Below are 13868 nucleotides of genomic sequence, written 5' to 3'. Positions count from 1 at the left end.
ACGAAAATTTGAAAATATCGTATTAATTAGTTTTACTGGGAATCGAACTTGCTTATGTAAAGTTTTCGTACTGCCTGTGCAATCTACTGTGTAATGGAATGTATCGGTTTAGGTGTAGTTGTGTTCTGCTCCAGAATAAATGCGCAATACGCTTTCTATAATAGACTTAGTTTTAGTGCGTCGTACTTGTTAAAAATTCGAGCATTTTTAATAAAAAGTTCTGGAATAGTAGAGATTGTTGGAGTAATTTACAAGAGTCGTCAAAATATTGATGACAATTTAAGTTTTACAGCTTTAAAAGTATCGAGAAAGGAAATCTTTTAAATGTTCTGTTATTTATTTCAAAATAATTCTTATTGCTGTTGCCCAAATGTCAACTTTTATATTATTCTGGTAAATACTTCATATTATTGTTTCCAAACCGGAATGCAGTAATGGTCGCATTACTGCTTGGTGGCAGAAATAAGTAGGTATGGTAGCAGTCCAGGGAAGTGGACTAACTCTTTCACAAAGAGCTCTACTGAACTAAATCTTATTCAGAACAATCTAAGAGTGACTTTTCGTTTTAGTCTCTCGGGTGTATGCTATTAATATGCAGTATGCTATATTTTTATTGTATATAAATCGTGTACCATACAGACGGCATATCTAATGGAAAGTGGTAATTGCCGTATGAAGTCGTTTGCGGTAGGAAGTAATTAAGGATAATAGTATAATATGTATCGCAAATCGGTTGCCAGCTTCTGACTTTAGTTTCTGTTTTGTGTGTGTTTCTTCTTTTAATTATTTCATATTCTTGTGAGTGTTTATAGGAAGACATTTTATCTATATAGGTTATCTATCTACCAGCAGTAGAGCTCCTTGTGAAAGAGCTCATTCAGGGCAGTACTGCCGCGTTACTTAACCTAGCCTTAGAGAAAAAAAGAAATGAGAATGCAGAAGGTTCAGTGATCGATAAATGACGTCAGATTCGTCACACTGTTAAGTGAGCATTACTGCGTACTGGTTTTGAAGGATAAGAGTGTTGGTGAAATTACAGACACATGGGACTTGTCCACTTATGTCTCAGGGTGATGGGCGCAGTGGCAGTACCCCAGACCTTTGCGATTTAAAGCACTGAGTGGCACTGCAACGATTATGGATAGGCGTATAGCTTACCATCAAGTGCACGACTTGTTCGTCCCGTCACTTAATATTATAAAAACAAACATAAAAAAGGTAAAAAATAATTACAATAAATACATTCGGTCGTGAATGATGTCGGACTTTCAAAGCCTTGACTTTTGCATGAAACTCCTCAGTATGTTAAAGAAAAAAAAAACAAGAATGAGCACTGATATTTCCAGTTTGGAAGAGATTTGTAGAATATGTTTATTAACGCTCCATAATTTTGTTTGGCAATTTGTTAGAAACCATTTTGAAATGATCATGTAAGTAATGAAAGTAATTCAAATTTTCTGTAGTTAGTACGTATTTATTTCGTTATTACTATATAATTAGCTATAACTTCATAATAACTGAGGAAATTTTTTTATCTGTAATTCATTGTACTGTATAGTAAACTATAATGGTGTTCGTTATTGAACAGTACCTTATAAAATACTAACGATGACGTAAGCTAGTTAGCTGAAGAGATCTTGGACTCAAAAACCATTACAAAACAACAATAGTTGCTCCCAGAAATTCTGGTACGACTCCCAACAATAAATATTATTTATGTTACGCCATACCTTGTATTTACATACAAACCTGGCCTAACGTCATTTTGACATGTTCGTTGCCGCGTTTTTAGCCACCAATCACGATTCAGTTTCGCGGCGATAGTCCACGCATGCGTACGCGTTCGACTTTTTAAAAGCAGCTGGAATATTCAGCCAGTGTTTTTTGAAGTGTTTTGAATTATTTAGTTTTTTTTTGTAAATTGGGATAAGGTTCGCTGTGCAGTGTTGGAATTTTGTTCTCCCTTTTTATGGCTTCATAGTGAGGTAATCTTGCAAATATTAAAATTTTATTTGTTACGAAATGTTTTTGTTGTGATACTGGTTGGGGCTTGGTCGGAAAAATATGTGAACGTTGTTGTTACCTATACGTGTTTTGTTTTAATATTTATAAGTTCTGAGAAGTATTTTGTTTCTTTCATGGAAAGACATCAACGCCAGTCGTTGTGTTACAAAAATGTGATAATTTTTTTTTGTGATAAACAGGTTTTACTAGGCTTGGATAAAAAATTTCGATACTATATCAAAATGACTAAATTTTTTTAAGTTTGGACATACCAAATAACGATATTCTTTATCGATTGTTCGAGTAGTCTACTTCGAAATTTTTTTGGATGCAGTTCAGTATCCTATCCTATCCTATCCTTTGATCCAAACATGAAATATTTCCTTTTAGCTCTACTTAAGAGATTTCAAGATATATTTTGTTCCTAAAGAGCTTTTTAATTGGGATATGGATATTATGGATGGATATAATAAAGCAAAAGGTATTATGAGATAAAACCATTTTTATCACACTTGCGTTGATGTCTTTCCATAAAGAAAGCCAAACACTTCACGGAACTTGTAAATAATAAAATAACACATCTCTTTTCATAGTTACCACTTCGGTTCTGTTCAGCCACAAGACCTTTGATTGAAACTCTAGAGAGTCCTATTAAATAAATGCAAAATCATGTGGAAATAGCGAACATAATAAATGTGGATGCAATTAATTACATAGATAGTTTAAATAAAAAATAAAAAATATTATTATAATAATATTATTATTATGTATAAGGAAATATTTTTTTATGATGATGCCATACTCTCTTTTATTTAAAACTGGCGTAGATAGTAACCTATATATATATATATATATATATATATATATATATATATTAATAGCAGTAGAGATCCTTGTGAAAGAGTTCATCCAGGGAAGTACTGCCATTTTACTTATTTTTGCCGCCAAGCAGTAATATGAGCATTACTGCGTTTCTGTTTTGACATGGAACTTGTCAAATATGTCTCAGGGTGACAGGCGCAGTGGCAATGCTTCGCAGATCATTCATTGCTATTCAAAACTCTGAGTGGTAATGCAACTACCAGGGCGCACGACTTGTTCGTCCTATCACTTGATATGATAAAAAAATATACTAATCCATAAACATCCAGGAAAAAACGTTAACACATAATTTTATTGTCGTTGCTTTTTGTAGCATTTTCCATCGTACAAACACATTGAAATTGCCGACAGATACAATACATAATGCATGGGATGAAGAAATCAAATGCATGTTATAATTAAATTTACAGCTACGTAATTGTTAGGTTGTACGCGAGCTACGATGCGCGAAGACGTAAACGCTTCAGCATACAAACTACATGTCTATCATATGAGCTTAAGAATATTTTCCAATATATATTGCTAATTCGTGTCGATTCAGAGAATATTATTTTTTGTTTCATACCTATAATCATAACATGACAATTTAAAATACAATGCCAAGGGATAATATAATCGAGACTATATACTCGTACATAAACTCACGCCCTTCTCCCACGAGAGGGGTAGGCAATCCACGGAACGCCACCTTATGATAAGTACTATCCTGACACAACTTTCGAGTCTCACATATACCAACTACCCGTTTCATACAACTTCTTTTATTCTTGTCACTTCGGATCCCAGACTTTTTGAGGTCATCACTGATCTGGTCTATGTAAGATGATGAATTTTGGTATAGTGGTAGATGGGACCTAGGAGAAAGACATAAGCTACTTGTGGTCACTAAAGTAAATTTTCAAGGGGATAAAATAGCGGATGAAAGTTTGTACGGAGAACCAATAAAAGTATGAAATTAGTAGGTTACTCGAAATACTTATTCTACGCAGTCGAAGTTACAGGCATCACCTAGTAATATTTTACATAATTTATTTATTAAACAACAAGTTAAAATATACAGGTGACGTGCAATAAAAGCTTAAATACTAGAAACTAAAACTAAGATTAAATTACATGTAGCTATAGCTAGTAATTAGGTAATATTGGTGACTGGTGGCTTATTCGTGGAGGGCTGCGGGGTAGGCGAGCTCGCAATTAAAAGGAAAGGGAAGAGGACCATGCTAACCAGCCTTCAGCTCCAAAATGCCCAAGAGGCTCGACGTTCACACAATTACTTGTGGATCGGCCTTAATTAATGCCAGTATGATTTGCGATAAAGCTCAAAGCTCAAAGCTGGACGGAGGGGAAGGTGCGAATAATTTTTAAAAAATGCGAAAACAGGCGAACACAAGTTTTTCGGTTCTTTTTATTTTATAAATTTTCACCCTTTTATTTGGGTAGGCAAACGTTCATACAGCCTCTTCATATGTTTAGTAGGTATATTTCCTTGTTTTGATAGAAAGGCGGTTGAAACGTAGCGTCATTTTCTTTTTTTTATGTCACTGCGGTTGATGCGGCTTTCGCATAGCACGGATTGGGATTTTGGGAAGTGAAAAGGAACTGCGAATTCAGACGTAAACTATAGCCTGATGAAGTGAAGGAAAATTATATGGCGTTATTATGGCGTTATTATTACCAAATATAAAACTAAACAGTATAACTAAAAGTGTATAAATATATTTAGAAAAAATTCGATCCGGCCGGATTCGAATCGACCGACGTCTTCTAGCAAACTGTGTCAGACGCTATGTCAATTAAGCCACGGAACGAACCAGCGGACCTCACGAATTTTTCTATGTGTTCGTTGTAGAATCTTTGTATTAGGTTTTCAACGACTTTTTAGCCGTAGCGCCATCTATGAGAAATCTATGAAAGTATTTCGTCACCCAGTTTGATATCTTTACAGCTACCAGCCCTGGCCAGAGATGTCATTATTAACTTTTTAATTAAATTTTCATTGAATTGATATTCAATAATTTGTTTGTGAAAATACTCTACTAGTTTGTTATAATTAGTAACACTAAACCATCTAAGCCAAGGAACGAACCATAGCGTCTGGCACGGTTTGCTAGAAGACGTCGCTTCCAGTCCGGCCGAATCGAAGGAATTTTTTCTAAGTATTCTATTATCAATACAAATTCCTTTATACTGTATAATTCATTATCCAATAAAAGTTTCAGTCGGGTATAAAATATTTACATTAGATAATACTACTTCAACTGTGAAGTGATCATACGTGAAAAATGTGTTTATCACATGCAAGTCGCAGAAATAAAGCGAATTACGTAAAACAAATTATGTACATAATAATATGAAATTTCGTAACCCGCATAAACAAGCATAAAAACATTATCGACTAATTTTGTTCATTATAAACATTTCTCCTCAAAAATTTACATTTTACCTCCAATGAACACTAGGCCAACTTTATTTTTTTGTCATTTTATGTTATTTTTGTAAACACCTATAAATATTATTATTATGTTCCTCGAATTTTGTGAAAAAACAAAACTCGAATAAAAAATAATAAAACGAATTTTGTTAATCAAAGAACGAACCAAAAAACAAAATAAAAACAGAATTGGTCAGGAAATTAAGTTGGCGTACTGTTCATTAGAGGAGGTATCGAGATGTGGCCATATTACAAGGGTGTAGAATTTTGTGTACTATTTTTTTTTACTAAATACCACTTTTAAATTTATCATTTACAAGCATTGGAATTTACGTAAACTGCCCAAGCGTGTAACAAAAATAGTCTAAAAATTTTATGATAAATAAAGCAATAAATGTTAGACAACAATACATAATTATGTTGCTCTGATTCCAAAGCAAGTAAAGCACATGTGTTATGGAAATCGGGTACCACAAACATCCAGACCCGAGACAATATAGAAAAGTTACTTTATTCTACATTGACCGGGATGGGGTTCGAATCCATCACACACCATGAAATCCGATGTGCAAGCCACTCGACCACGGAGGTTGTCAAATCACCCCTAGACACGTTTTTTTTATCGTCACGTAGACATCACTATCATGTCATCGTCATTATCATTATCAGATTATTAAACTCCACTGAGATTATGATAATATTTTTTATTCTGCTTAAATCTAGTTATAATGGCAGTTTTGAGTCTCAGTAGAGTGGCAGATGGCAGTCATTAATTCAATCACTAACTATCGATGTTGCTTTACTTTAAAACTACCATGGAAATTACAATGCATATCTTAATTTTTATCTCGTTGAATATAAGGTAGCGAATTGGGGCATTTATGATGGTATACTTGTAAACTATATGTCTTTTGTCACCGATCTTTTGAGAGATGCAAAAATTCATTGTTACGCAATGTGGAAAGAAGATTTTGACAGGAGATCTGTGGAAAAATATATATGGTATAAAACTATACAAGCTGAATCGCCAAAAATACCTTGGTTTACACAAATTAGCCTGAACCGGCCTCTACTAGTCACCAGTATGAGACTGCGCACCGGACATATTCCACTAAATGCGTTCGGTCACCTAATGAAGATAGTAGACACTCCGAACTGTACTATTTGTAACACCAGAGAAGACACCTACCATGCTTCAATGGAATGTACGATGGAACGAAGACTGATAGAACTAGAGGCTGGAATCAGACTAATCGATGTTGGCATGTGCAATTACATATTATCTGAGCCTAATAGTACCCTGGCTAATAAAATATATAAGTTTCTACTTAACTTACTTAAAAATAGATGGTGATGGCATTACCGCTAAGCGATAAAAGCTCTGGTTAAATAAAAGTTTAAAAAGAAATCTCGTTGATTCAGCAGTAAATTGCTTTCTTTAAATTAAATGTAATTTTTTATGTCAAATAATTATTTGATTTTTGAGATGTGGAATTACCGCCGTATTTTAAGAATCTCGTGGCGTGACTGGGGACAAATCAATAAACTGAAGAAAAAAGTGGAGTTTACGAACACCATTAAGAGCAAGAAGATGTCTTACTTCGGCCACGTCATGAGGAAGGATAAATACAAATTACTACTGCTTATCATCCAACGCAAAATCGCTAGAAAACGAAGTGTTCGTAAGAGGCGGCATTCGCGGTTGAAAATTTTGAGGGAATAGTTCGGCTGCTGTACCACCTCGCTCTTTAGACCGGCAGCCTCTAAGGTCAGGATTGCCACGATGTTGTCTAGGAGAGGAACCCCAAGAAGAAGAAGAAATAGAAGAATAATTATTATACTACGCCATCGAGCTTCTATTCAACTGTCATTGATATTTTTTGGTAGTCTGCTCTTCAATGGCGAGTCAAAGACACGCCAACGGTGTAGGCTACCAATATTATTTAATTTGAACATATGGCCCAGCTAAATAAAAAAATCAGTCGGTAGAGCACTATGGGCATTATTGTATTTATAAAAACGGGGCACAGAGATATTTCACAGATACTACGACTTAAGTAAATACTTATACAGGATTACAGCACAAAAGACGCGCGCATATGAAAACTACTTATAATAATCACGCATAAGACGAAAGTTACCGGAAGTCGTTTTGTTATTACAATATTTGGTCATGAAAAAGCTAAGAGGATGGAAAAAAGTTTCCATAGTCTAAGTGAAAAAGTGATATTTTGGCAAAACAGAGTCGACAGCGAGAAGCGCCATCTACATTCGGAAAGATTAATCTAGTCCCTCAAGGATGTGTGGTCGTCGCGATATCAGGTAGGACGTTTGCGAGTACTCTTTGGGCGCACTACATAGGGTTGACACGCTATATAGCTAAATTGTTTAAACGAGATAATAATTAAGTTATGCACATTTCCATGGTACTTTAGTAAGGCAACGTCGATCGTTAGTGATTGAATGAATTAACGAATGTCATCACTGCCATTCCACTGACACTCTATTGAGACTCAACTGCCATTGCAACTATATTTTAGCCATAGATATAATTTTAGCAGAATAACAAATATTATCGTAATTGCAATATAATTTCAGTGGAGTCTCACGTTGACCAGTGGTTTTCGAAATTCATTCCGGTGCATCATTCAAAACACCCAGACCAGGGGCCTTACCATGAACTCTTATTACTATTCAGTTTACAGACCTAAAATAAATCGTTGTGAGACAGCGCTACATGAAGTGTATATCATCATCCCGGTTTTTTGTCGTTACGAACCTATACTGAACTGTAATAACAGTTCATGGTAAGGCCTGTGGGGTCCTATTCTCGAAGCACGAAATCCGTAATTACGGATGTTTTCCCGCTATGGATGACCTACAGACTTGAGTTTCGATCGGGGCTAGAACAAAGAATGTATGACAACATGATTTGACGGTCTTCGAGAGAAGTTTTCAGAACCGTTCAGCCACCGAGGTCACCGAAAGTTGATTTTGTGCAGTAAAAATTAATAGCTTAATTGTAGGTATTAAACAGATTTCATATTTCAGATTTATTTATGCTATGAAACTCAATAATGCTCTATTGTCACTTAATAAGGTGTTATTATTCCACGGTGTCACTCATTAATAATTCTAAGGCCTAGCTAGTAAACTGAATGTCTAGTTTCAAGGCCTTCATGCAATGTTTCCTAAGGCGTGACCTAATTTTATGAGCAAGATTTATGCGTGTAAACCGGTCTTTAAATTAAGGGCGAGATAAGATTCGTACTATCATTTGTGTGCTCTTACTTGTAGATTTTATACAGAGTATCAAAGGTAGACAGACTAAAACTTAAACCGTCTCCTTAGAGGAGCGGCAGTGGGTTAATGACATACAAAATAAAATAAATACGCCAAGCATAATATTATCTCGAAGAAGGTTATTTGTATGGCAGTATACCTTGTTTTTATTCAGCCAGAGAATAATCTGTTCCTAAAAAGAAATTGCATTTGAAATGAAATATGGTATCTAAATGTTTTCGATGTTCAATTGTTTATTATTAAATTTATTATAATACTAGCTATGACCGCGGTTTTATACGAGTAAACATGTAAGTACTTATCACTTTCGTATTTGGTAAAATTACAGGCACATGGTACTTACAAACAAACCAACTTTTCGGGCTCTTTGCAGATACCATGGTCACGTACAATTTTTTATTAAACAAAACAAAGTTTCATTGAAAACACGCTATATTAGATGCGAAAAAAGTATAGTTTCACTTTCAAAGTTTTCATAGTTACTTTCTAAAAAATTACCGAATCAATATTGTAGAGCGTAAATAAAAAAAAAACAAAAATCTACAATCTCTTCCAGTACTTAATACAACATCTGTCATTCTCGTTTTTTTTCTATGTACGTACAAAGGACTTTCATGCAAAAGTCAAGGCTTTGAAAGTCCTACATCATTCACAACCATGCAAGAAAAGGTCAGCATAGCAAACTGAATTCAAGTTAACAAAATGTAAATTTATTGAAATGATTTTTCTTTGTTTTTACTAAGCTCTGAGGGGCATTGCCACTGCATCCGTCACTGAGACACATTGAAAAGAAAAAAAAACGCTATTTAAAAAAAAAAGTAGTTTCATTCGCTTCTAAATTTCGACATTTTTGAGGAACATATTACGTAAACATATTATGTAAATTATGCCTATTATTTTAGGTTTATTTTTAAGTAATTACTTAAACAGCATACATGTGTAAATAGTAAACATGTTGTGATCATTAAAGGCATTGAAATATTTTATTGAACAATTTACTCTTCAGTCGCAGCTACTTATTGTGTGGGGTCAAAGCAGTAGTATCTCAAAATTTTTTGTCCTTCGGGACAAACTAAGGCGTCTAATTGACCTTGCTGCCAGATCTTAGATAGTATTTTTGCTTCAATAGTTTAATTTTCTGAAATTTTTTCACGGGAAATCGATAAATAAATATCAATCTTTACGGCGGCCATTTTGAAAAACCTGGGGTCAAAGTGTTCTTGGGTAATTCCACAAAAATAAACCTACTATCTTCGTCTGTGGTCAATATTCATTCTACAAGAAGATATCTCCATCAGACATCCGGAACACGCCTTGTCGTTAGACATACCGCAAATATTGACGGTGTAGATTCTCCTTCCATATCCAATCTCGTTTTTATGATTACTCGATGAGTCATTCTTTCATTATAATTTTAATTTGCGACTCGACAATCTTGTTTACTGATATATTGCTAGTAAGGCAATATCTGCACACTTAATATAATTAAAAGCAGTTCTCTAAATACCTTTTTCTCATACCTGCTCGGAAATCTTTGCATTACTTTCAAAAAACGGACACGGAAAGTCTGTCATTTATGGACCATGCGCCTTCTTCCCGGCCAAGATCTGTAAAGTAAGTATGAAAATCCAATACGGACAGTCTAGACTTCTCCAAACTTTTAAATCTACCTACTAATAATTAACTATGTAAACAGGTAAAAGAGAAACTCATACAGCTAACTGCACAATGTTCATAATTGCGAGAATTAAAAATACCTACCTGTACGGCTTACTTAAAAAAAATGGAAATGGCGGTAGCATTTAAACTAAAGTGTCAACTCAAGTCAACGGTTGACTCAACCGTGACCATGGGACCTGTAAAGGGCCCGAAACGTTGGTTTGTTTGAAAAAACAAATATACGCGATTTAAATCCGGAGAAATGGTTTCATTTCCTATGTTAATAAAGTTTTTATTGAATGTTGGGATATTTCACCACCATGATGTTAAATTATTATACTCCACCAGTTTGTTATAATCATTAATACAAATATCGAACACTAAGAAAAAATTCCTTCGATCCGGCCGAATTTGAACCGAGACGTCCCCCAGTAAACCGTGCCAGACGCTATACCAACTGAACCACGGAACGAACCAGCGAACCTCACGAATTTTTCTATGTGCTTGTTGTCAGATCTTTGTTTTTGGTTTTTAACGATTGTTAGAAATAGATAAAAAAAACGAGAATAACAGATGTTGTATTAAGTACTGGAAGAAATTGTAGGTTTTTCATGTTTTTTTATTTACGCTCTACAATTTTGATTCGGTAAACTGTAGCGCCATCTGTGAGAAATCTATGACAGTAATTCTTCACCCAATGAGGTATCGTTACAGCAACCAGCAGCTGATAATAAGTCAATTTAAAGTTGTCATCAACCCATTTATACGTACCACTTCCCGGCAGGGGCGTCTTCTCAGGCGAGGGTGCAGGCCATAGTCCACCACACAGACCCAATGCGGGTTGGGGACTTCATACGTTTTCTGAGGGTTGGGAACCTTCTTCGACGTGCAGATTTAATTAAGATGTTTTCATTCACCGAGTGGATTTAAATTCCGAAAGTTCAGAGGTGTGAGCCCGGATTCGAACCCACAGCCTCAGCTTGACAGGCGGTAGGTTAAACTATTAGGCTAACTTATTTTAAGGTAATTTTTAATTATGTATGAACTAGAATATCATTTAAAAGTGCAAACTTGTTTCTCTAGTAATAATCTTTACAAAATGCTTTATTAATAAAGCAGTTAGAAAGTTGAACAAACGAAATGACAAGTAGTACAAACGAATAAATAACGTAAACCTATTAAATAATGTGCAAAAACATTTTTTATTAATGATCAATTGCTATTTTTATTACTGTGGTGTATTTTCATTTTATATATTTTTTTTGTTTAACGATAGCATAAATTGCGCAACATGTCAAAGTATAAGAAATTTCTTATACTTTCACATGTTGCGCTTTTTATACTGTGAAGTATATATTATACTTATTTCTCAAACATAGAACACGCAAAAAGTTGTGTGGAAGAAATTGCTACTTAACAATAAGGCCGTGTTTTGTTCATTAGCTTATTCTTGTAATACCTACATTAATGTTCTGTGTTGTCATTGTAATTTCTTTAATGATACCAACAGACGGGACGAGGAAGTCGAGCGTCTGGTGGTAAGCTACACGTTTGACCATAACAGTAGAGCTAGCACGGAAGGGTACGACTTGCGCGAGAGCAACATAGAAGTGCGAGATACTGTTATTCTTAATGCGAGTGTAGCAGTATCTCACGCTTTAAGTCGTTCTGTCCTGCTAGCCCTACAGTTGCGGTGCCACTCAGAGCTTAAAATCACAAAGATCTGAGGGGCACCGTCACTGCGCCCGTCACCCTGTGACGTAAGTTGACATGTCCCATGTGCCTGTAATTTCACCCGCACCCTTACCCTTCAAAACCGCAACGCAGTAATGCTCACATTATTGCTTGGCGGCAGAAATTGATAAGGTGGCAGTACTTCCCTGGACGAACGTTTTTTTAACATCAAGTGACGGGACGAACAAGTCATGCGCCTGATTGTAAGCTACATGCATAACATACATAACAGTTGATAGATAAATAAAACGTTTATTTGGATCTGCAGACACACATATACATAACAGAAAAACATGTAATATAATAAAAAGAAAAAACAGCAGAGTAGCAGCACTGCCGGACACCTAGTTATGTATGTGTGCGGCAGTGCAAAAAGGCCAAAGCTCAGCGTCGGTGTTTACTTAGGAGCAAATAGCTGAGTTGCAGTTCTACTCAGAGCTTTAAATCGTAAAGATCTGAGGGGTGCTGCCACTGAAAACTCCTTAACTCTACTGCTGCAATACTTTAATATATAGAATAATAATATTAGTAGTAGTAAATTTTTTTATCCTTCGGGGCAGGCTAAGGCGGCCATATTTTTTTTTGTTAATAAATTCGTTCATTTTTCATTCACTCGAATGTAGAACCTGTACATGCATTTTCAGTTGTTTCAAAAGCCTGCTTGATTTGTGTATATTTTTTATTATAGCCAGTTAAACATCGCTTGTATGTATTATCAAAACACCTACAACAAAACCCGTTACCTTAAATTCTTAAAACTCCATTCACAAATCTTAAAGTTTGCATTACGAAATGCAAATAATGTCGTTGACTCAACAGATTAGTATGCTATGTGGGTGTAAAGTGACAGGACTATTTAGCATTATGTTATGCGCTTGAGCAGGTTTTAATACAGATAATGTGCATTGTAATAAACGGAAAGGTGTTTTTATTTCATAAAATCCAGATTAGAAATGCTTTCCTAACGGTTACCTGGTTTCTCTTCAGCATTTGCAAGTATTTGTATGTTTTGTCGGCAGTATGTTAAATTGTAAGGTGCCTGTGTTAACAAAATTAAAATGGCGGCCGAAAAATATTTTATTTTTCTGTATCCATAATTTGGGGTTAATTTTTTGTATGGCCGCACTGACGAGCAATATTCTCCGGGTAAGCCTGCTACGCTCCTGACAAACCCCCTTCGCCTCCTATAATATAATATATATTACCGATAATGACAACGCAACGAAAGTCAAAACTCAATGAGATCGCCGGCGGAGTTAAAGAGGAGGGTGAGGACTTAAGCTTCAGCAGACGTCTCAGGTCGTGTCCACCTCCACCATAGGCACTAAAACCAAAATTTTGTTGAGTTATTGTGCTATAATGGTTTCCAACTCTTATTCCCTGGTAGTGCCTAGTTGTAGGGTTATGTTATAGACTTAACGCAAATTCAAAGCATGACAAAGTAGTTCGGAATGCAGGTCGCATAGAGCTATCTACAGAGGAACGAACGGTGCCCGCATATTTTGTAATGCGTAAATTTCACCGTTATGTAGTAAACAGTTAAAATTATAAACGTATATATTATGATGGCCCTTTTATCTGTAAATATGTTTCACTAACCTTATTATCACTCTCTGTGAAATTATGTTGGTAAATTGGTATTTTTAAGTTGTTCGTATGTTTTACATACGAAGCAATTTGTTCTGTAGCTGTTTTGAAAGCCTTTCGTGTTCTATACCTTTGAAATGTTTGTTTTATGCCTACACGACAAGGAATACATGGTCAATCTGATATTAAGAACACAAATAAAGTCTCGATTATATTTTTTTATCGACTTCAAAAATAGGAAGGGTTCTCAATTCCTCTGTATGTTTTT

At 35.2% G+C, this 13868-nt stretch overlaps 1 protein-coding gene across 1 annotated transcript in view; it reads left to right on the top strand.

The window, feature by feature from the left end:
- Window positions 1–1832: 1832 nt before the first annotated feature.
- The window catches only part of LOC113227435, a 56639-nt gene continuing 44603 nt past the window's right edge, over window positions 1833–13868 (top strand). Inside the window, exon 1 of the mRNA XM_026460358.1 lies at window positions 1833–1985. The gene's annotated coding sequence lies outside the window, so the exon portion shown is untranslated. The remainder of the gene's footprint in view (window positions 1986–13868) is intronic.

This window comes from Hyposmocoma kahamanoa, unplaced genomic scaffold, assembly GCF_003589595.1.
Source record: "Hyposmocoma kahamanoa isolate Upper Pololo Valley unplaced genomic scaffold, ASM358959v1 210, whole genome shotgun sequence".
Lineage (NCBI taxonomy): Eukaryota > Metazoa > Arthropoda > Insecta > Lepidoptera > Cosmopterigidae > Hyposmocoma > Hyposmocoma kahamanoa.
Note: the sequence above shows the minus strand (reverse complement) of the source record. Positions and strands in the feature narration are given on the sequence as shown.